The sequence below is a fragment of the Bradysia coprophila genome, chromosome IV (assembly GCF_014529535.1).
Source record: "Bradysia coprophila strain Holo2 chromosome IV, BU_Bcop_v1, whole genome shotgun sequence".
NCBI classification, from domain to species: Eukaryota; Metazoa; Arthropoda; class Insecta; order Diptera; family Sciaridae; genus Bradysia; species Bradysia coprophila.
The window spans coordinates 6,169,160-6,194,039 of NC_050738.1; positions in this window are offsets into that span (position 1 = coordinate 6,169,160).

Below are 24,880 nucleotides of genomic sequence, written 5' to 3' on the forward strand. Positions count from 1 at the left end.
TACAAAACCAGATGTTCATTATGATCCTAGGGTTGTAAAATAATGAAAATCCATTACACCACTGTATGAGATGTGTAATAGGACATTACAATGTACTCATATGGACGGTGTATAACATATTGTATCGGATTTAGTGCGGGTGTCAACGTCCACAATGGATGGTAAACTTTTAGTTTATCTGAAATTGAATCGTTGCGTTATGTAGGAGCAAAAAAAATCGAATTATCGAGTTATTCAGGAAAAACCGAAAAAATTGACAGAAACTACAATCATTCTTTCGTTGTTCTACCAAAACCGGGTTTTTAAAAAAAATCTAAATTTTTTCGGTTTTTCCTGAATAACTCCATCTTTTCAACTCGAATTTCTTGGCATCTCTTCCACAAATGTTACTTCCGGGAAAATTTACGTAACCCAAAGAGTCAACTTGAGATTAACCAAAAGTGTACCTTTTGGATGTTCATGCCTGCACTATTATTCGGTTTTGGAGCCTAAGATCATACTTGTGTCATAACTGTTCACAAGCATGAGTTCTTCTGTACTATAATTAAACGAGTAGGGTAACCAGTCATTAAGAATAAAAACAAAATTTAAACACGCATAAATCGTCAAGTATATTTTACAAACGACATGTTGGAAGGTGATCTGGATCATGAAGAGCACATGACAATGCCTACGCGCTGAGTAATATGGTCGTTTATATAGTAAAATGTATGTTTAAAAAATTGAAGTACAAGATTTTAAATTAGCAGATTAAGAATACTTCGATGGAAGTAGACCCGATAATGATACATATGCTTGCCAGGATAAAATGATCCGTCATCACTTTGTATGTTATTACTTTTCCATGTAAAAATTAAATATTTCTCCAAACCGCTTTCATAATATTATTATTGAATCATTTGCAAATCGTTACATTGTCGCGCTGCTTGTGCGAAATTAAATACCATTTTTAATACACGGCTCATGTGAACTATCACAAATACTGATTCCGAAAGAAGAAAATAATTGTTAAAATCCGTTAAAAATTAGAAGAGATCAATCTCTTATTTTATAGTAAACCTACCCAACCATCCGCTAAGCACATGCTTGGCAAATTAAAGAATCGTTAATTACTCAGCCGTTAATTTTTTTTTCCGCCGATACATAAAGTGCATTTATTATAAATCATGAATGAAAACCTGCAGAAGTATATCCGATGGATTTTTACCTGTTTATTGTATGTATCGCACATGTTCCACACAGAACACCACATCATCGAGATATTGTAGAAATTAAGCTTTTGCTTTTATTTTCGGTTTTATAAAATATAAATTTTCAATCATGATAGTGGAAACAACTGACCATTGCGTTTTGTAAATTTTATTTTGCGTTTTGTTGTTGTTGTTGTTGTTGTTGTTAAAGAGAGGCCTTCATGTGTTGAAGACACTTATAGAATGTGAAAAATATTTCTCTATACCAACTTCAACTACCTATTTTATGCGAATAATAAGAAATGAGTGTGTACCACTGATATTAGCTATATTGGACCAGCTTGACTACTATTTCAGTTTTATTGGCATCATCGATAGCCATACTATACCGCATTTTATCTGATGGTGAAAAAGTGCTTGACCATTTAAAATATATCACACGCGTTGTTCCACACTGTTAAATTGTCGTATGAGGAATTTTTGTTTAATTTGGATCGAATTTGTGTTAGGCATTCAGTATCAAACTCCCAAAAATACAGTCAATTGTTAGAATTAATTGCAAATTGTAACTTTGGAAAAAGATAATCGACCCATTATTGAAGTAATCGAGGCATCGTTTGAGGCGCAGTTTGAACCAACTTAATTTTTTGTCACAAAAATGTTGAGAGCAACAAATCAAACAACGGCGATACAAAATGGATAAACTCTGTCTGGTGACCTATGTGGCATGGTAAACCACTAAGCGATACTTTACAAAGACAAAATATCAGATTGGTGGACTCTATAGCGAAACCTATTGGAAACTGTAAGCGTTTTCTCAACGCTCTCTCCTATAATGAGATAGCATTGTTATTACCAAATCATCATTAAATCTGTTACTGCTTTTGTTCGATATCTCTCCTTGTGTATGATAAAAAAGTCTTTTACATGCTACATGCGTCGAAAACCGTACTTTTCATGTTTTAATCACGTCTTTCGACGCCCTCAGCATGTAAAATTCATTACATAACTCGGGATAAAAATGAAAAGTCTCGTTTTCATGTGTTTATTGACCTCGGCTTCGCCTCGGATCAACAAAATTCACACGAAAACTCTACTTTTCATCTTTTTATCCCTAGTCATGTAAAATACTATTACTTCATTTGTTTTTACATTTTAACATACATTTTACTACATAATACAATACAAGCGGGTTCTCGTAGATTATGTTTGACCTCGTTGTCGGTTACATATGACAAGCGGCTCATCAGCTGCTCTTTCAATGGTTGCTAGGAATCTCGCGCCGCGTCATTCACAATAATTCACATTTTGACACATTTTGTACAAGGAAGATGTCACTTTGTGAGTTATTGTGAATGACGAGGTGCGAGATTCCCTAACACCCTTTCAATATGTGTTTTTGACATTCGCAACTAGAAAAAATACTGCCTGTTGCTATATTTAACAGTGCACAATATGTACAACAGAAAATTCAGTTAAAGAGTGAGAAAAACCTGATGAAATCGTTTTCTTTTTCTTTTTAAATTCTCCAAACATCTATACTAAAATAAAAAGAACACATTGTAGTTCAAGCGCTCAGGCCATTCAATATGAAGGTGAGAAATGAGATTTTAATCAGCTAACCATTTGGTTTATTAAATATCTGGTTGTTCCATGAAATATTTCCCAGTGATGTTTAAAAAAAAATGTGCAGACACACACACACCTTTTTGGAATTATTGTTTTAAAATATTATTTATTATTGTTTATAGATAAACGGACATGTGGTTGGTAATATGTGGATAATATGCCTATTTTACATACAATTTATTATATTGCCTAACAATGCGATCAATATAGTTTATTTCGTACAACAAAGCGTAGGTCCTCTACACTGTAGGTAGGTATACACTTAGAAAGTTTCATTTCGCTGAGGTGTACGCTTTAACAATACAAAACACTGTAATATCGGCGAAACAATATGCAAAACGAGGATTATATTCTTTTAACGTTTTGTTTGTTCGGCTGTTTGTTGAGAGTGGTGATTATAAAATAATGATGTGATTGCATGATCTTGATTTCTTGTTTTCGTTCTTAGACCCGTACGAAGTACTGGGGTCTTATAGGTTTACCACAACGTTTGTAACACGTCGAATTGGGCTCAATGAGTAAGGGGAAACCTATTGTGGTTGTTCAGAGATGCCAAATCAGTATTATTATTGGGTCTATTACTTCCATCGATGAAAGTATTTTTAGTCGGTTGTTTACAAATCTTGTCCTTAAATTTTTTTAACATCCATTTTACTATATAAACGACCATATTACCTAGAGCTTGTCATTATTTTTGTCGTCATTATCGATAACAGATGAATATGACAGGCAATACTTGTATAAGTGATACGTCAAATGAAAGGTATTTACAATATCGGCAAAAAACAGTCTTGGGGACTGGAACGAGCTCAAATTGTGATGTAGTTATGGTTAGCCCGCCACCTTAATGGGCCGTGAAGTGAACGTATTTTGTGAATATTAGACTTAGGTTATCCTACAGTCTACGTGAAAGACAAATAATTTAGATATCTTAGACTTTTTTTGTGAATTGACCTGGCTGATAACGGATCAGTAGATCCACGCCACAAGTAAGGGCCTTCGCCCTACGAGGCAACAAAAACAACAAGGTTATAGAAATCGGATCACTGACTCGTGAGTTAGAGCGCTTGGTGTGAACTACATACAGGGCGCCAAGTCGTTTTTGCTTGTAGGTCGGTCCAATTTGAACTGATTTCGAATACTTCCCCATAATTAGAAAGACATTGACCGTACCAATCAGGGATAAAAGTTTATTTAATTCAGCTCACCAGAGCGTGAGCTAGGTCTTTTGGAGTGAGCTCATATCCGGCTACTCGGCCGTACAGTGAACGTATTGTATTTTGCCAATATTTCGAGTAAACTTTGACCAAATTCCATTAATTTTTTTGTGTTTGAAAGATAATTTGAAAGATTAACAAATGTGACGCGTCAGTACTACTTCCGGACGCCTAACAAAATGGCTGCCGTCTGCCATATTGGATTTTAGTAAAAGTGAAATGTTTTGGGGAAAATGGTACTTAGAAAGTTTCTGTTAACAGAGAAGTAATTGGTTATGTGTGTGGGAATTATCCCATATGCGGACATCTATATATAACTATATGCAGCTATATTGAGCTATATACAGGCATATAGAGCTATTTTCAGCTATATATAATGGCATTTTTATCAGTAATCTTCATTTATAGTTCAATATAGGTATATAGGCATTATATTGCTGTTTATATGAGAATCTTTTAAATTTGACTTCGTGCGGGGCAGTTTCTTTGTACATGATACATGTGTGTAAGTGATTTTAAAGGGCTTATATGTTTTCAGCAGAGTGAGAGAGATGAAGAGTTCTATATTGAAGGGTTTTGGAAACGGATAGGTGTTTCGTACGGGTCGGCGTTAGCTTAAGTTTTTTTTAATATCATTTAATATATTATAATGCCCGGGCGTGCTCATATGCAAAACTGTTTGTATCATGTGCGCTAATGACACACACTATATTCAGAGATTCCATATTATTCTTATCGGACACTAAATGCGAGAGGGCATAACAATATTTTTTCTTCTGGTGTTTCTTCGGGTTTTTTTTCCGTATATTATTCGTTTGCCTTTATTTTTTCAACTTTTTCGATATTTTATTTTGTTAAACGATGTGCGTGTGTAGTTTATTAAAAGCAGGAGAAATAAAATATTGAAAATTGCTTTTATAAATACGTGCGGATTGTGTTTATTGTTAGTAGTCAATGGTGAGCATAATATGAAAATTAAAGGCAATATCGAAATCAGATAAAATATTGTTGTTACTTGTGTGGTTTTTTTTAGGTTTTATGGACATTGTGAATATAATAAAGTGGGTACTCCAATGAATGTGGGAGATAATGAAAGTATTCCGGTTAATGGCGCATTTATGATATTCGTTTTCGTAATATGAACGTTGTGAAAATTGGTTGGAAGTTTTATTCTTTTCTTAACATCATTACATTGACCAAAACGGTATTATTGTACCGTCGTGTATGCATCCTCTTAAAAACGCGAAAATGTTGCGTAGGCGAAATTTAAATTTCATTTCGTACGCATAAAGCTTCGCAATGCAATCTTTTGTAATTAAATTTTGATATAATGAAGAAATGAAAATAAAAGGTCATATCATCCGTACAATCTCATTGGATTAACATCGTGTGACGTTGATGAGGAGAAAAGAAAAAACGTTGAAAAATATTTGCGTCAGGTGTACGAATGTTGTGAAGGTTATTTAAAGACATGAAATTAAACAATACAAAGCAAACATTCTGCAGAAAAGACAACATCTGCCACCCAAGATTACTATTCAATTATTTATTTTGTGGCAGTTTTGTAATTGTAAATGTAAATGAGACCTGGTCCTTTTTAGACCCCTATGAAGTAAAATGATGGTGGTCTCCATGCATGTCATTGACTAAAAAAAATGGGCTTATAAGTTGGTTATTTGCCTGTCTATAGGTCAGTTTCCAACGTTCTGGTCCAATCCTTTCTGATCCTGGCATAGTAAAATAAACCAGGCAGAAGCGGTTCATTTTTGGAAAGTCAAATGAGGGACAAAAAAGAAGTAAGAAGTGGAGTAAGGCAGTTAGTAATGCCACATTTACTGCACGAAAGAAAACAATTTCCACACATCTATCGAACATGAGTGGGAATACAGATCCATATTATTATATCGAATCTGGTATTTCTTTCAGTTGAATTCTTTTTACAAGATTTATGCAAAATCGTGTACTTCATTTGTTTTACCATAATCTTTGCTATGTAAGTAGCCATTCACAAATTACGCACGCTCTTCAGGAGTAGGATCTGACGCTTCATATATTTTTGAAACTTTCTAAATATATTTGTAAGGATGTCTGGAAATTTGAGCCTTCGTAATTTGTAAATGGCCCCTAACATTGCATTCACTAAAACGAGAGTGCGGTCAAATTGACCGCAATTTCATGGAATTTCTTTACAGAATTCCAGGAAAGATAAGATCTCGTTTTTCTGGTAATGCATCGCTCATGATTTGCTGTCGTAGGTATTGTAGATAACAGATTAATAGCCGTATTTTTGCATAAACAGCGGTAGTTCTACAAAATCGAGACAAAAATATTTGGACGATACACCCGCAGTCTTTGAACAAGTTTTTAGTCAAAAGGTTTCCCAAGAAAATGGTCGACATCCACCGTATTAGATTTTAAAGTAAAGAAAATTTTAAATGGAGGTATTTAAAGATGAGTTAACTCAAGTTACAATAACAACTACACTCAGTGGGGGTGAAAGTATTTATTGTCGTATTAATTTTTACTTTCACAAGCATTAACCTGTTACAGTCGGCAAGTATATGACCAGTATTATTATCGGGTCTATTACTTCCATCGATCAAAGTATTTTCAATCTGTTGATTTCAAATCTTGTACTTCAATTTTTTAACATGCATTTTTCTATATAAATGACAATATTAGCCAGAGTTTGTCATTATTTTTGTCGTCGTTATCTATAACAGATGAATAGCTGCATACAAAGCTGTATTTGTTTTTTTTTTTGTTTCTTTGTATCAACAGATTGATAAAAAATCTATTACTTCATTTGCTGTAATATCCAACTTCGACTGTTACAAAACCACCCGTCAATAAGAAGGAAAATTTGTTGATAGAATTCATTCCCATCACCTTACACATTTATTTTAATTTACGGTAGAGTTGTGAGAAAAGGGCAAAACAATAACAATTTCTAATGCCACCTACTGACTTCGAATATAATGTGTGACTGCATTTATATTTAACGACACATGATTATTCAATTAGTTTATTGAATTTTCTAGTTTCCAATTCTTTCGATGATAAATGACAATAAATAAAAATAATATGCTCTGCTGATGGGTTATATAAATATGTCGTGACATTTGCCAGTATATTTACATTATGGGTTCGGAATGTATTGGCGATAGATATATGTATTTCTGGTTATGTACAATATAGAATTTCGGGTCGACGTCGCAGCGAACGTAATAAAAACTTTTTTTTTTGGAATGGTTAATCAACTCCGAATAATTTATTCGGCTTTTGTTTTTGGAAATTTCAATTTGTGTTTCTATCTGCGTTAGCGCCAACCACATTAAAACCATAAGAAGACGTTATTTATGGCTGAGGGCGTTGTTGTGTCAATTACAATAACAATAAAATGGTAAATGCGATACATTTTCTCATCAACGTTATTGAAATATATATAAATAAATTGAATAAGTAGATAGAGTTTTTTTGTGGTTATCATTTTCAATCTAATTGTTTGTTGGTTTTATTCCAAAACAAATTATTAATTAAATTGAATAAATGATTGGAACATTGGATAATAAAGAGAGCAGAGCGGACCTGCAGCGTTCAAATATAATTTTAATTAATGTGTGTCAATTTAACATTATAATGGGAAACCAGCGGCAACGACATCATAAGAAAAGAACATTACAAATTACCAGCGAAAAGGCATTATTCTTTGAACTGAAATATGGTGAGTAAATAAAATTTTATGTATTACACGAAAAACGCCCATACGGCATAAAAAAAATCTCAGACAACAGGCATAATCATTCAAAACCGACAGAACTTTGAAAATCTTTCTCGTCGAGTCTATTACTACTATTAACACTAGGTGTAAATCTACTACTTCATTAGTTGTATCATACATTTTGCTATATAAGATCATATTATAGCTAATGAATATTGTTCACTTGTGTCATTGCTGTCGATAACAAATTACATTGAGAGTCAAATTAACTCAACTGGCTACAGTGTTAAATTGACACCCAAACGTCTTACCAAATCAACAAGATATAGAATATAAAGTCACAGTGTAAATTCACTACGTTGGATTGCGTTAATGGGATATAAGCTCTGACTATGACTATTGCGGTCAGTTATAGTAATAGTACATCACCTACCTGCTCTCAGATATTTATTTTGGAAGCAGTTAGCTCCACATCTGAGGCGCGAAAGTAAAAAATGCATCCCACATTTTTAGGGGCGAAAGTATTGTTTACAAATTTTGTCGACAAAATTTGCTGTAAGTATCAACTTTTGTTGATAGTATAAAAAAATAGTAGGAACGACTCGGGGCAAAAGTAAAAAAATGCAGCCCGCGCTATGCAACTTTGGCATAGGGCTGCATTTGTTACTTTCGCCCCTTGTAATTCAATTTACAACTTTTTAAATCAGCCAAAAATACTTCGATCAAAAGAGGTGAGAGTGAATTAAATAAAATCTTTTCCATTAACGAATTTCCGACAAAGAGTACGACAAATTGAACATAGAAAGTGGCGACATAAATGCGTACGTAGATAGTTATTTACGTATCTGTTGTGGACGGTATATTTTAGGCAATTTCGCGGGTTTGTGCAAACAAAAGTGCCTAAAATAAACCGTCCACAACAGATGCGTATACAACTTTTCATGCTGATCTCCAATAAGGATCTTTAAACGTAGTGACTATTCGCAGGCGCCTGCCAATAGCCAAATTATTATTAAAGATACTATTTTATTAATTCGTCCACTTTGATAGTAAACGGTAAAGAGGGATTTTTATGAAAGTGGACCAGGCTCCGTCGGAGTTATTTTTTAGCGACGCTTTGTTTACATGCCCAGATAGCCCTTGGCCCAAATAGTCGAAAACCGCAGTCGTTTAATTTTAATATTCTTTTGTTGGCTAGGAAACTTCCACCAAAAGTCGAAAAAGTGTGTTTTTTATACGTGATTTACTGCCGCTACAGGCTATGGACATACATGTGTTAGGGTTCATTGGATAGGTATTGTCCAGGAGATACGGGGCAAGCACAGATATCTTACATGTTCTGTACCATTGTTCGAAAATGACAAACATATTGTGTCAGCCAGAGGCTGTAAATTTTGATGAACTTCAAAAGGTGATATTCCGCCCCTGGCGAATGTTTATTATTAGATCAGTTGATACAGACATCAAAAACAGCATAATTCGTGTAATTTTCTAAAATTAATATTTTGCTTTCGAGTAAAGAACACTATTCACTTTGTACACAAAAAAGTATCCTGAACCTGTCACATCTATGGCAAATGGGGTATTATTGTAAAGCTAGGTTAAGGTTCTATCATTGCATCCACCGATCTAACCATAAATATTCGCAAGGTACGAGATATCAGTTTTTGGAGTTCATCAAAATTGACAGCCTTTGACTGACACAATATTTTTGTTATTTTCGAACAATGGTAAAGACCATGTGAGATATTTGTGCTTGCCCCGTATCTCCTGGACAATATCTATCCAATGAATCCTCACTCATGTATGTCCATAGCCTGTAGCGGCTGTAAATCACGTATAAAAAACACCCTTTTTCGACTTTTGGTGGAAGTTCCCCAGCCAATAAAAAAATATTAAAATTAAACGACTGCGGTTTTCGACTATTTGGCCCAAGGGCTATCTGGGCATGTAAACAAAGCATCGCTAAAAAATATCTCTGACGGAGCCTGGTCCACTTTCAAAAAAATCTCTCAAAACGTTTCGTCATGAATTGTAAACGGTAACACGTTTCGTTCACCGGTGCCAATAGCATCTACGATCTTTAAATCTATAGTTGTTGTCAACGTGGACATTTTTTAATTAAAACAACGAGACAGATTTGATCATTTACATGTTACTTTAGTTTCGTTAAATCTAACGATTATTTGTATGATAACTTTTTAACGTGAATGACGTTTCCAAAGTTAGGTGTTCTTGCTTGTAGACCCTACAAGTTCGCCAGTCTTTGACTGGTGGTATCAATTCAGCGACTTAAAGACTACAGTGAAATAACTTTGTTTACTCGAATCGATATAGTGTCTATTATTCCAACACACAACCGTTCCCAATAACATTGTCGGTATTATCAAAATGCCCTGCTCATGTACAATACACATAAGTCAACTTTCCATTGAACCGTGCGGTTTACTGAAGACCAAAATACGAGATTTTATGACGGGTATTGTCGGTCATTGTATTAAAAAGTAAAGAAAGGAAAAAAAAACTATTGCCAACAGATATGAGCCAAAATCTTCACTTTTCCTTAATGGTTTATTATTTTGATACAGACTAGCCGGGCGCACATATAGGTAGCTCCATTCATCGAACGTCTTTTCATCCAAAAACACATGATGTTTTATACCCTAAAACATGCCACATGTAAACCATCAAGTTCATATCTACCGCGTACCATAACACAAATTATCCAAAAAGGAAGAGTAAAAATGAGAGAAAATAGTTTCTTATCTTGATGATGGGTGTTTGACTTTGGTCTTGCTGGTAATGGGCAATGATAGAGTGTTGCTTTAGTGGTTAAAGCAGCGCGCACGAAATGAAAAAGAATTTTTATAGTTTTGTGTGTTTAGCTTGGTGTGGTATATGTTGCATATAGGGCAGTTAATACAATATTGTGTGTGACTTTCGTTTGTATTTTGCCAATGGTTTTCGTTTAGATTCTCTTTTTTTCTTCTTTTGGTATTTTTTTTATCAAAAGACGAAGAAACCGAGTGTAGGCGCTGATATAGTTCTTATCGTTTTGTGGTTTGTTGTTGTTTTTCTTATTAGAGCTTTTAACATCATTGATTTTAAGAGGCAGCATGTTTATGTGAAGATGCTGAACTTGACAATGTGAAAATAATTGCGGTAGGCCAGTTTCTTTTTATAGTTGTGTCTTGGAGTCTGTAAGCAGATAACGACTATCGGTTTATCGTCTCACATGATAATTAGATGGTTTGTTAGATTGAAAATAGTACGTCGAAATAGACAGTGAATAATGGAACCACATTTTGGATGGCATTGTTTGTCATTACGTTGTGTTTAGTGTAATTACGTAAGGTATTTTACTTGCGAGGCCCTGCGAAAATGAGAATTATCGCAAGTATCAACGGAGTGTCCGTCGTGAACATTCATTGCAAGTAAAACTTCTTAACAATCAATCAGACCACAAAATCGGCGTTTCTTCATCAGCCTGTGTTTCAATTTTCCGCTACCTACTTTTAAATCAAATCCTTCTGACACAGTGAACCCTTGAAAACCGCAACTCATGCCATTATTCTAACTGTTTCATCCATATATTGTGGTTTTAAAGTAAGACTTCTAAACATTTATATTCAAATTCATTTATATTTCAATAATCCCCTGCGGCCGCTCATCAGGCTTCATAATCCATATACTTCTAATTACACATGAACGTTCTTTTCATATTATTTAAAATGTTGTACTATAATCATCTCCAGCAAACATTGCAATTAAATTAGTTGTTTTTGTTTTGTTGCTTTCTTACAAGCATGAACGTTCGTTTGTCTGATTATGTGTATTCGAGCCAAGGAAAAGATGTATTGTAAAATGTCGGAAAAACGTAATCTACACGCACTTTAGCACCGAACCTACAAATTAACAAATTCACTTTTCCATTACGAACAATTATAAAAATCATGTGCGAGGCTACTTTGCATGTGCACTTTTTTGCAACGGGAAAAATATGTTTTTTTTTGTAATAATTTGCATGTTTGAATAATAAATAATGCATTAGTGAAGCCGTGTAAATATGATGGACTTGTAATGTTTTTGCTGGTTGTACGAACATAATGGGACAAAAGAGCGACGAGCAGTTTGAATGTAAAATCGGATTTGGATTACAAACGGAGAAATGCAAAGAGATGGACGGTTTTAACGAGCTCTTCACTCACAATAACTGCCGACTCTAATTACGCCTAATTTCAACCAAGGATGTAAACCAAAGTTTACAGACTTGATTTCAACAACGTCTAATCTATGAGGGACCGTACATAAATTATGTAACACTTTTTCAGTGCTGTCATTGAAATTAAATCGTAAATAACTAGATAAATGCGCTGTGTGAGGTTGAAACCATTTAGATGGTATATTAGGGGTATTGAACAGACGGCTCCAATCTGTTATCGACAACGACAGCAATAATATACGACAAGCTATGACCTACAATCGCTAAATCAAACTGGTGTGCATACGTTATTTTGCACCAGCTGGTCACATACAATTCCAAATGGGACCAGCTGGTGCAAAATAACGTATGCACACCAGTTCGTTTGTCTTATAATGCAAAAAGCATATTCAAAACGAATGAAGTAAAAGATTTCTGAAATTCATCTTTGAAAATCTTCGATCAAATGAAGTAATAGATCAGATAGCAAAATTGTTATATGCTTGCCGTCTGTGATAGGTTAATGACAGCACTGAAAAAGCGTTACGTATTTTATAAATGATCCCTCACCCATTTTATAAAACCCTAAAGTCACTAATTAATGCAGGGAATATTTTGGGGAAATTGAATTTGCTTAATTTGCTAAAACCTCATAAAATTTGATATCAGCAAGTTTCTTGAATTTCTAGCAAATTTAGAAAATCAATTTCCAAAATAGATTATAGGCAGCAGTAGTCGGATACATATTGTCTTTTCATTCATAGAAATGTTTATGCTGCTGGTGCATGTCCGGAGACTGGTTCGCTCACCCTACATACTTTATTTTTTTCATAAATTTCGCTCAGTTGTAAAAATCTCGTGAGCTATGTGTTTCTCGTTGAGAGGAGATGTATGACGTGGAAGGGAAGAGATGAGTTAAGATATTTTCAGATGTAAACTCATAACGTTTCTAAAATTATAGATATTTAATGAAGAAAAACAAGAATGCAAACTGACTGTACAGTTTCGTAAAATTTTAATATTTCATAGACCTCATGTGTATCAGCAGCGTAATTATCGGGTCTACTACTTCATTGTTTTAACATACGTTTGACTATTTAAGATCACATTAGTAAGGGATCGTGTTGTCGTTGTCGATAACAGGTGAAATAGTCTTCAGTCGAACTAGGAATTGTTTGGAACGGATTGGCAAAGAGTGAGTGTCTAAAAATCGTAAAAAAACATTTGTGATTTGTGGTTTTTCCACTAAGGTATAACTACTGAAACCAGATCCTATACTAGTGAAAATCTTTATTTAAATTTTACAGAACTTTCGCGAATGGTCATGAACATTGTGACTTTCATCTACCGCAAATCGTAACAAACATTTTTTCCGAATATAGACCCTGACTGAATCCACTTCTAAGAATACTAGTCTCGCTATTTGTCGGCATTGTGTTTGTTTGTTAGCATTAACGTAATTACTTAAACTATTACCACAAACACGGCAGAGTAAGGTAAACCAGGCAGGAGCGGTTCATTTTTGAAACTTCATATACACTGTCCGAAAATTAACTCAAATGAACACGGACATAAGTTGACTAATTTTACTAGCAAAAAATAAGGCTACTAGATAGTTCAGGTTCCTAGTCAAATCTAGCGCTCCTGCCTGGTTTACTCTGCCGTGTCACAAAGCAGGTTCACTTTCCCCGAAAAACTGGCAAAAACGATAATGGAAATGTTCCGTTAAAATTGGTTTTAATTGTTATCACGATCATGCGAGACCCATCGTGTAGGAAAAAAAAATTAAATTATTAAAACGAATGCTGCAAAGACAAACATGCAAATGCAGTATGAGTTACACAAATAAATAATTAGTTTTTTTTTTCAGACTGCACTTCTTCATTTTAATTGTTATTATAGGGAAATTACACACAATAAATACCTTTTGAAACTCATTAAGAAGTGCATATCCATAATTTGCATGTTTGATCGCAAGTTTTAGTACCTTAAAGCTTCTGTGTGTGTTCTGTGTGTATAATAGTTTCATTTTATGAATTGAATGATTGTAATCACATGTGCATGCATTGTGCACAGCATACCCGTATATATCTTTGCTATAAAGTAAGTATGCGCAAGGTGTACAGCTTATGGTTTTTAATTTTTATGGTTAATTATATGGCAGTTAAAAAAAAATTATTTAAAGCAAATATTTTTTTTAGTTTTTGAACTGTGTCTTTCTCGCGAAACAGTTTAGAATTGAAGATAAGTATATCACAGTTTGTGTTTTTGTATTCACTTCGGCATGGCAGCAGAAACGTTTTCGTTTTTATTAAATTTTAAAGTCGATAATTTAAATTAAATTAATTTAAGTTTGGATAAAAATTAACGAAGCACATCCGTTTTCATATTCATATTTTGACACCGTTTCAAACTTATGAATTTTAAATGAAAAAAAAGTTTTTAATTATTTATTTTTGTGATGTTTAGTCCAGCAATCATTTTCAATTGAATTTATAGGATAAGGATAACAAACGGACTGTTAATTACATCAACTTCCTGCGTTGAAGTATTTATTTAATACTTGAATAACTTTTGAATAATTTTATTTTGTACTCTACTCTACTCTTTGTACTCTAGAATAATGAAAACCAATGCGAGTAGGGGAATTGATAGCATCGACAATTGTTGATTTGTTTTGTTTTAAGAGGCATCGGTACTTACGTAAAATTGTAGCCTACGTTTGTGTGTCTCCTATTTCATTTTTGATGATTAGTCTGGTGCGAGTTGTCCAAAAAGGCCGTTTCGCTCATATTGAATGTAAAAAAGCGATTTTATGGTTGATTATCGTAGATGGATCGATCAGTAACTCAAATCGCGATGTTGCCAAGCTGGGATCGGCCTGGTTTGGTCTAGGAGGCCGACGTTGCCTAACCCTTCTTTTCGCTCTATGAAATTTTGATTTTTGAAAATTTATTTAAAAATATAAAATGAAATATTTTTGACATGGTTCCATGGGCGAAATTATTCCGAATGGTGTCTATTTTATGTTAAAAATAAAAAACATTAATTACTTTAAAAAAAGCATTTACCGGATTTTCCAGAAGTGCACATTTTTTGTATTGATGGTCGCCATCTTGAATTACAGCGCCACCAGCATATTTTTTCAATCACTTACATTTTTCTCGTATGCAGAAAGGTTCAAGGAACACAAGATTTTTTTCCCACTCAATTCGGATCAAAATTCAATTTTATAGAGCCGAAAGAAGTTTTAGCTGACGGCGGCTCCCTGACCCAAACCAACCTACGATAGTCAACCATAAAATCGCTTTTTACATTCAATATGAGCGAAAGGACAACTCGTACCAGACTATGATGTCTTTTCATCAGAATCCTTTTTGAAAAATGTATGACCGCGAGTTTTGGTTGTAGTCGTTTGACCAGCTCTGAGAAAAGTGAGCATTTTAACGAAAGTTTCATGAACTGCTCAGTTTTCTCAGAGCTGGTCAAAAACTGTTCCAATCAAATCTATTTTCTGTTGAAAGCTAACACATTACCGGTCGTTAGTGCGGTCCTTTTGAAAAAGGATTATGATGGAAAGATATCATCAAAAGTAAACTAAGATACACTATTTAAAGAACGCCCAAATGTAAAGCTTTTCAGCAAAGCTTTTTAAGTGCAACTGAATTTTATATCATTCGAGTAATGTAAGGTTAATAAAAGGCTCAAAGACTCCTCAAGCAAAATAATTTCGAAGCCTTTGTATCAGAGTATATACACATGCGCAAATAGCACGGATCAGATGTAAAAGCGATGTAGAGTTTTGTTATGAAATCCATAAATGTTTGCATTTTTCTCAGCTGCGAAGAAGAAATTTCATTTCAACTTATTTCTAACCACGAAAACTTTGCCGAGTATTCTATAAAATGGTGATTAAACTTGCGATATACTTTCCATAATCAGAATTGGTTCATACAAAGAGCGTCGTATTGTCACACAATTATTGAAACTGCTACCTCTTTTATCACGGCAGAGTAAAATAAACCAGGCAGGAGCGGTTCATTTTCGACACGTCAAATAAGGGACCTAATACACTGGATGAAAATGAGCTCAAATGAACACTGACATAAATTGAAAAATTTTATTCGCAAAAAATATAGGGCTACTAGATTATTCAGGTCCCTAGTCAAATCAGCTCTCCTGCCTCTGTCGTGCTTTTATTTAAAGTACCGCTTAGTGTTGGGTACCACATCTTGTACTTTTTTAGTTTAACTATAAATTTTAGTATATAAGACATTCGCTTTAGATCATTGCTTATTTTAGTAGTTATCGTCGATAACAGATGACTTCTATTCCTGGATTACGTATTAATGCCATTTTTGGATTTTTGACATTCCTACCAGCACAAAAAATGATTTTTGACATACCAAAAACGAATGAGATCATCCACATCTCAACGCTCTTGCGAACAATTTCTCAACAATATTTTTTTGGTTATGACTCAATGCTTTGACAGCTCAAACAACCATGGAAGAGACCTATAAAGTCATGGATCTTGTTTCTTGTTCACGTTTTCACCACTTGTCAGCAAATTTCCTTTAGCTCAATATGGCCTTGTTGTAGTTTTCAGTGTAAACTAGTTCGTCATCTTGCCCTAATAGTGCGCTGTTGTAGTTTTCAGGGTGAAATTTCACAAAACAAACGTATTCAGCTCTGCTAACAAGAATGGCGCTTTTGTAGTTTTCAGGGAAAACTTGTACGTCTTCACTTCACATCAATGAAAGTCTAGAACAGGTATGGTCAATCGGCGAATTCGTCTTAAACGCACTCACTAAATGTCAAAATAATATGAAAATGAATGCGTTTAAGTACGAAAATCAAATTTTTATGTCCTCCAGGCGGACAATAGACCATACCTGTTTTACACTTTCATTGCTTCACATGTCCTATTGTCTCGTTGATTTTTGATAGAAACATGAAAAGTACAAGATTTTTAAAGATATACTGAATAGAAGAGATTTTAAATGTACCAATTTGATGGAAAGATTGGTAAAGACTCTTTGTAATGTTATTTGCAACGCTCAACCAAAAACTAAATTATAATTGATGTATTGCGTGATGACTACTAATATGGAGATCGGTGTCATATTCGTGTCCTCCCCAAAGTTAACAGCCTTAACTCCATGTGCTGTACTTAAAGGCCTCAATCAAATCAGACTAATTACAACTGAAATCCGCATTGTATATGAATTTGATCGTTAAAAAGTCTTCAAACTCGCAAATTCATAAAACATTTATTCGTAATAAAGCCATAAAAATTATGCTTAAAATTGTATACTTCTCGTAACAATTTCTTTATCTGAGTGATGCATCATGCGCGCATAATAAATAGAAAATTATTCATTTTTACAGTACGGAAATATAATAATATCTGTGGTGTGTGCAGTGCATTGTGTGTAAGTGATCTTCAAATATTATATGTTTCAAATTATAATATCCATTTGCGAATTACAATGTGTGTTTTATTGTATGCATCTTTGATTATGAAAATATGAAATTGATGTGGGAGCGCACGTTGTTGGTATTTTTTGTTACTTTATTATATCAGTGATCGTGATGATGATCTAATGTACACTGCATCTCTTTCGATTACTGAAATGCAACGCTTTTATGCATATATATGTTAATACGATTTGAAACGTACACACCATAGAATTCTGTGGAAGAAAATAAATTCGGAATCTTCTATAAAGGCACCGCCAAGTAATTAAACAATTATTTAGCCACTTGAATCAAAAACGATATGTTAAATAATCACGCTATAATATTTATATAAAATGCTGTATACTGTCGGTTAAATGAGTTATTCCGCAGAGGAATAATTTTTGTTTTTATGTTTTTTTTTATATAATCAAGTGGAAAAGATTTCGGTTTTGTACAAGTTGGTATGAATTGATTCGAACCATCATCATACAGGAAAATAAGAAGTTGTAATTACAATCCAACTCTATTATTCAATGTATGTGAACTTCCATTGGATTCTATTTGTTGAAAATGTGATTTGTTAATTTTCTCGACGAAACCGAAAAATATGAAGGGATTAATCAGCTGTTATCGACAGAAACTATACAGCTTGTTTGAACAAGTGAAGTAATACGGTTTACTTTACTCGTGAATAAATAAACCTTTCATCTCACGGGTGAAAAATGTTCACCTCGTTCGAAAAAGATGTGTACGCATGCGGAGTGTGCTGGTGCACATACAGCGGATGTGACTATGCCATCACTAGTATCACTAGAACATATTTTCCCTCACTCCAATAAATTCACGCCGTGTACAGTAAAATATGATACTATTTCAGTGAAGTAACTTAATATCTTGGGCCACGATGAGTAAAAGTACCTCAGGAAGAAGCCCTCCGATAAAAGTATCATCTGCATACGAGATATCTTCACTGATTAATTTTTCAAACAAAAGAAGTAATAGATTTGCTTCTTGTCTATCTAAAAAGTCAACATTTGATCAAACCAAGTGTATTTCCATTATCACGCGGCTAAGGAATACTAACACCAGTGCTTATTATTCGATTTTTTAAAGAATTTATTGGTCCTAAAGCGATGATTAAGGATCGATACAGTTAATTATAAGAAAATACATTTACAATCCAATTCTCCTTATTTAATCCACATGCATTGCCAACGTTACGACATTTACGTATGTCTATGTATTATAACGTGTAAGGTGTAAATCGCATGTGGAATGAATAACGTCGATTAAATTGTAATTGTTGAAAATGTAGCTTCTTATAATTCTTCCACTGTAGAAGAGGTTCAAAGTATTTTTCAGAGCTATATTCGTGAAATTCCTGAATCTTCCTAAATTTAAGGTTAATGGTACTTTTGTGAAAATTTTAAGATTTTTTGAGAAATATTGCATGTACAACGAACTTTCAGAATCTTTTACTTCACTTCATCCTAGTATTTTCAACAGACTGTTAGGCAATCTTTTACTTCAATAATTTTTTGAGATGCCAGTTAATTTTTGAATCAATGCAGAAAACCATCGGGATGTATTGGAATTCTAAAAATTTACTTTGCAAACAATCTATGTGATCTGCGATCTAACAAAAACAATGTGTGGGCGTGCAGTCACATACAAATATTTTTACCGTTTTCAACGCTGATATTAGCTTTAGTTTTCGTTTGAATTTTCACGAGATAGTTCTTTATTCCAACTTCTTGGTCTTTAGAGCATTGCTGCACATTCATTTAAATTGCTAATTCATTTTCACAGCTGTTGTAAAGTTCTCAACAGCCCAAATTTTTTCTGTTCCAAAGATGGTTCATGACAGACTAATAAAAGAAACGAAAAAAGAAACAGAAGTCTATTTTATTCAGCCCTCCATTTGACTGAATCTGAATTACAAATTCCATCAATTTCGTGCTCCAAACAATTATGCTTTCGTTTCACAAAACAATGTGCGAAATTCAAAGCTTAATCATTGTTATGACATAGCTGCATATTATTTTTTTTTTCTAAATTTATGGTACGAGTCGTTAGTCACACATGACATCAGAACACATAATCTCGTGACTGAATATTTTACCATTGTACCAGCGAGTCTATTCGACTCAAGAACCATATGATTTATTTACCTTGCAACATAATGAGCAAAATGCAAAGTGTTGATTCACAGAAAAACAACTCCAAATGAATGGCCGAGCAAGCTGCTTTGAGCAATGTTTCAGAATATTTAAAGAAAAACAATTCGTAATAAATACTTAGACCTTAAACGATGTTACAAAGTTGCACTGTAACTTTGCTGGACATTTACATTACTCGTTTATGCTTATTCATGTAAAACATTTCAACATCAAAAGCATAATTGGTGAAGAAAACTGTATAATTAGGAAAGAGTCATCAAACTACATTATTCCATACAATTATTCTTATCTTTAATCTATGTCAATCATATGATGCCATCGGACAGCTAGAAGACTTTGTTTTAAGTCAGTGTCTCATATATCTGAACAACAAAAATAATGCCAACATTCCTATAATTAACGTTATATACGACATCTAATATATTACCATATGGATGTGTCGTCGCATCATGCATGCATGCATAATCACATCATTTGTGATATTATTTTTTCTAAAGTGAATCCGCTTTGTCGTCATTATTGCATGTCAAATGTCATTTAACTAGTCAAAATGATACAGAAAACGTTACAAATCAAACAATTTATCATGCATTTTTGAATACACAAATTGGAATTAATGTTCGCGTTGTATGCAATTGTCGCTGAAGCGTTTTATTAATGAAAAAGTACCGATTTCAACGAAAGTCACTTACTTGACCCCTAGTACATTATACGATGCAAACAAGCTTTTCGGTTTTATATCTCGGTTGTGTGCAGCATTGTGTGGATAATCGTGATATAGTTTCAGACTTTTTAATTTTCGTTAATTACGATTACGATTGCATCACAAAATCCGTTTAAACTTAAAATTTTGGATGACACTGGCTGAACATGATGCGGCACCTAATTGATCAGTATATAAAGACATTAAAATTATGAAGTGGTGCAGTTGGCACTTTAACTGATCAGGGTTCTTGTGAAAATGTGAGGTCTCACGGAAATTATGTACACTTTCAGAAGCTGGCCTGATCATATCACAGTGCCAAAATAAGCTCTTCACAGTATTTTGGGACTGTTTACAAAAGACGTCATGCGGTTTGGTGGGACGGGAGTGTTCGAGAAAATGTGACTATTCTTACAGATTCTTACACAGTGGGTCTTGAAAAATTTTTAGAACAGCCTGACGTCGTTTATGAAGATCTTTCGTATATTAGACTATATTAGACTGTTGTGTTAAGACAAATGAAGTAAAAGATTTTATACCAAATTTGTAATAAATTTAACGAAGTTATCAACTGCCGTTTCTGAAAGGTTAAAAGAATTGGCAGAACCTCGGAATAACTTAGTTATGCTGGTTATGTTAGGTTCGTTATGCATCCACCAATCTATAGACTAAAAAATATCCTTAGATATTAATTTCGATGGACTAAACAGTACCTATAGCATTGTTTTGAACAATTCCTCGAAAATTTTCATCAAAATTTCGCTACGTACCATTCAAAGTAGTAACTTTGACCCAAAATAGTTTTTTTTTAAATAATAAATTTGTGGATTCAAGGAAAATGTACACGTATTTTCATTTTCTTTTTATTTTAAAAGGGCTGGCCCCAGGCTGTACTTAGAATTGACCAAGGAATCCGAAACAGCAAAAAAAAAATCAAAAATTTTGATTTTCGGAGTAGTAGCATGAAATTGCACACATTGTTGACTGATATCTCGAGTATCAGAACAGAAGGCATTACTGCTAACTATAGTTAATAGCTGAGGAGTCCAGCTATGAAATACTATAAGTTGTTGACCTTCGCCTTCACTCGGACAGAGTAACTCTGTCAGTGTTCCCGACTAAGACTTTTTGACAAAAAATTGCAACTTTATTTGCAAATAAAATCGACAAATCATGCCATAATATGTCGTGTGAGGTATGTCTGAACAGGTAATCTCATAAAAAAATCCATTGCAGAGAAGTTTGTTGAAACAGGAGCTCTGTTTTCTTAGCCCAAAGTTGGCAATTTTTTGTTAGAGTAAAAAAATTCAAATTTTAGACGGACTTTTTATGAATCCATGAAGCAACTAGTCATCTGTTATCGACAATGACTTCAAAAGTAAGCAACAGACTCTGGCTGGTGTCCTTTTATATAAGAAAATGTAGGTTAAAATTATTGAAGTAATAGATTTTGTTTGCTCAATATTTTCAAAAAAATTGAATGCTCAATGCAGTCTTAGAAATTCATTTTAAAATGATAACCCACACATCCAAGTACGTTTCACATTTTGAGAGGCGCCAACTTCTAAGGACAAGGGAGGCTCGAGTCCCACTACTCGGGTTGATCGACACTGAGTACTAGTTGTTTTACAGAACGACGAATGAAATATTTCTCGTGAGTGCCAGTATTCATAAAGATAAGTCGGCTTCCATACACATTTTAATGTTGGTTTTTGCAAAAACACAAGTCGTTCAGATTCAACGTATTCATACCTTTCATTATGATACCAAATTTATGCAAAATGCAATTTAAATATTGGCGAATCTACATCCAGACGGATCAGTCCAATTAATTCATAAATTATAGTGACCCAAAACTAATTTCCGAAATTTTTACGAAGTTTGCTCCGACTGAATGATTAATCGTCTGCCGCGAAGTCTATCTTTGTTATGGTTATATAATTGTATAATGAATTGATGAATCGTCTCAAAACCCAAAAAAATATTAATTTATTGCAATGGCCGAACCACACACTGTATTTCCTTCTAGGTAACACAGTTTTGAAATATTGTTTTATGAGATAGGTAGAAAAATAGACGACGTTATAACGTTTCAGGTGATTGTTACCCAATTATCGTTTTCAGAATTATTTCTACTATTGTACATTTTATAATTTTCCACCACCATAAATTGTATTATATATACAGATTCAGCTTCCACAGCATATTGTACGATATTTCTCTCATTTAAAATTTTATGTATCCAATTTTTTTTTTGTTTTCGTAGCATAGCGACCGGCAACCCAGAGAACCCAATACTGCCAAACAACAACAACAGCAACAACAACAATGTATAATGTAAAGAAAGCTAAAAAGAAAACGTCCGCATGTATAATGGAAATAATGTAAAGGAAAATATGAAAATGTAAAATTTATGTGAACCTGCATAACTATACCAATGTATTCCTTTTATGTACCATACCAATAATATTTTTATGTATATTGTCCTTCTTACTATACCCATAACCATGGGTTTTATGTTTTATGATTTTATGACACATGCGCAATATTTGTGATTCGCGCCTTTTTTTATGTAACGAAAAAGAAAAAGAATATTTTTCGGTGTGTAGTGTAATTCACACCCCCTTTTTTCATAACTTTTTCCATAAAAACGTAACAGAAAAAAGTTTAAAATTATTCAAAATATACGCCCTTTTCGGACAGATATTATGAGGGAAGATATTTTCTCTGGGAAAATTCAAGTGGAAGCTACGGGCTTCCACAATTTTATGTGAGAATTTTTTTTACAATTTTTCAGGATTTTATTTGAATAAATTAGAGCGCGGAAGTATTTTTAATATTGTGGGTGGTGGCCTGGGCATATTTAGTATTAAGTTGGCTGGGCTAATGTTTTTATGTATCTAAAGAATTTGATACTTGTATACAACTGTTAGGATACAAGCTCCTACGGTAGTAACCGGAATTGACATTTCTTACAAATATACAATTACTTTTACCATATTTAAAACAGACTACAACATTTATAAATCAAACATATCACGATATAATCCTAAATCTATTACTTCGTTTGTTTCAAGCATCAGTCAGTGTTTGATCTCGTGCTTCCTCAGTTTTACCGCACGTTTTGTTATATAAGCGAACACTAGCATCGCACATCGGTTCTTTTCGTCATAGTTGTCGATAGCAGGTCACCTGAGGTGACTAGGATAGTATATGTTCCCTCAGTTCTCACTACCATCTCAGAACTATGGATGAGTAAACATATTCTGATTGCTGTTAAAACGAAAACGTGTGATCAAATGATCATAACCTCAAATGATTTATAACGAGCACACTCTGTACAATATGCAAAATTGTCTCGCTCGTTCCGCTCGCGAATATTTCTATAATCCATTACTATCATTTGGTCTGGTCGCTGAAATCGATAATTTGGCCCTGCATTAGTCAGACTACGTGTCATCACCCACGAGAGTATCGAGTATGCATTCAACAATTCGTAAGAAAGAGAATATCGTTCCAGCTACGTATTGCTCAAGGTAGGTATACAAGTTTTTGTCAGTCTTAATCCTTATTATTCAACACTGCTGTGTATAAAATAACGTGCAAAGTGCGAAGCAAGTTTCGTCAAAATAAATCACAATAACTTACGTTTTAGATGCATGTACATGAGAGAGAATATTGAGAATATTGAACCTTTCTTCAATCATATCGAAAGAAAATAAATGAACGATAGAAGTAATGGATCCTCGTTGCATTGAATTTATTTTTTATGCACACCCAGAGGATGCACTTGTTCTGAGAGTAAACATATGGCAAATTCCATAGCGGAACGCAGTTTCTCACCTTTCAAAATATTCCAAAAAAACTACAAAAAGGTTTTACGTTTTACATGATTTATGCACCGAGTGTGAGAGAAAATTTCACTTTCAGCACCTAAAACTACACATACAAGTGTCATAGAATCAGCCATATGCACGCAATCTTACGCCAAGTCTGTACATCTCAGACTTTATCTTATAATGTCGTTTTACGTAAAACAATTTTCGACAGGACATCCATTAATCATCCTATTTTCCAATATACGGAATTTTATTGATGTATTATGTACATAAGGCAAAAGCGCAATCCAATACTACACAACATGCGATTTTCATTTTATCGTTGCATTTTTATTTATATGTATGAGAATCTATATCGACATTATGCTCTGATGACATATGGCACTCCTACTACACTTTCTTTAGTTTTGTTTTTCCAACAGTCTGGTGTACGTACAACATTCAGATATCCAAACATATCCTATCTGCTTCGTTATGAGTAATGTACAATGTGCACATAGCCGAACGTTACTCGAATAACCCATTCTACGGGCTACAACATTAACATATTTGTAGATTCCAATCCGAAAAATCTCAATAAGAAAATTTTGCTCTTACAAAGAAAGAGCGAACGTCTTTTACTCTCTTGCGTTGCCTTTTCGTCCATACCGTCCATATACACACAATTTCAAAGCTCTCGGAAACGGTGTATTCTTTACGCGCAGTCTGTGTCGCGCCTATAGAAAAACAATATTCTG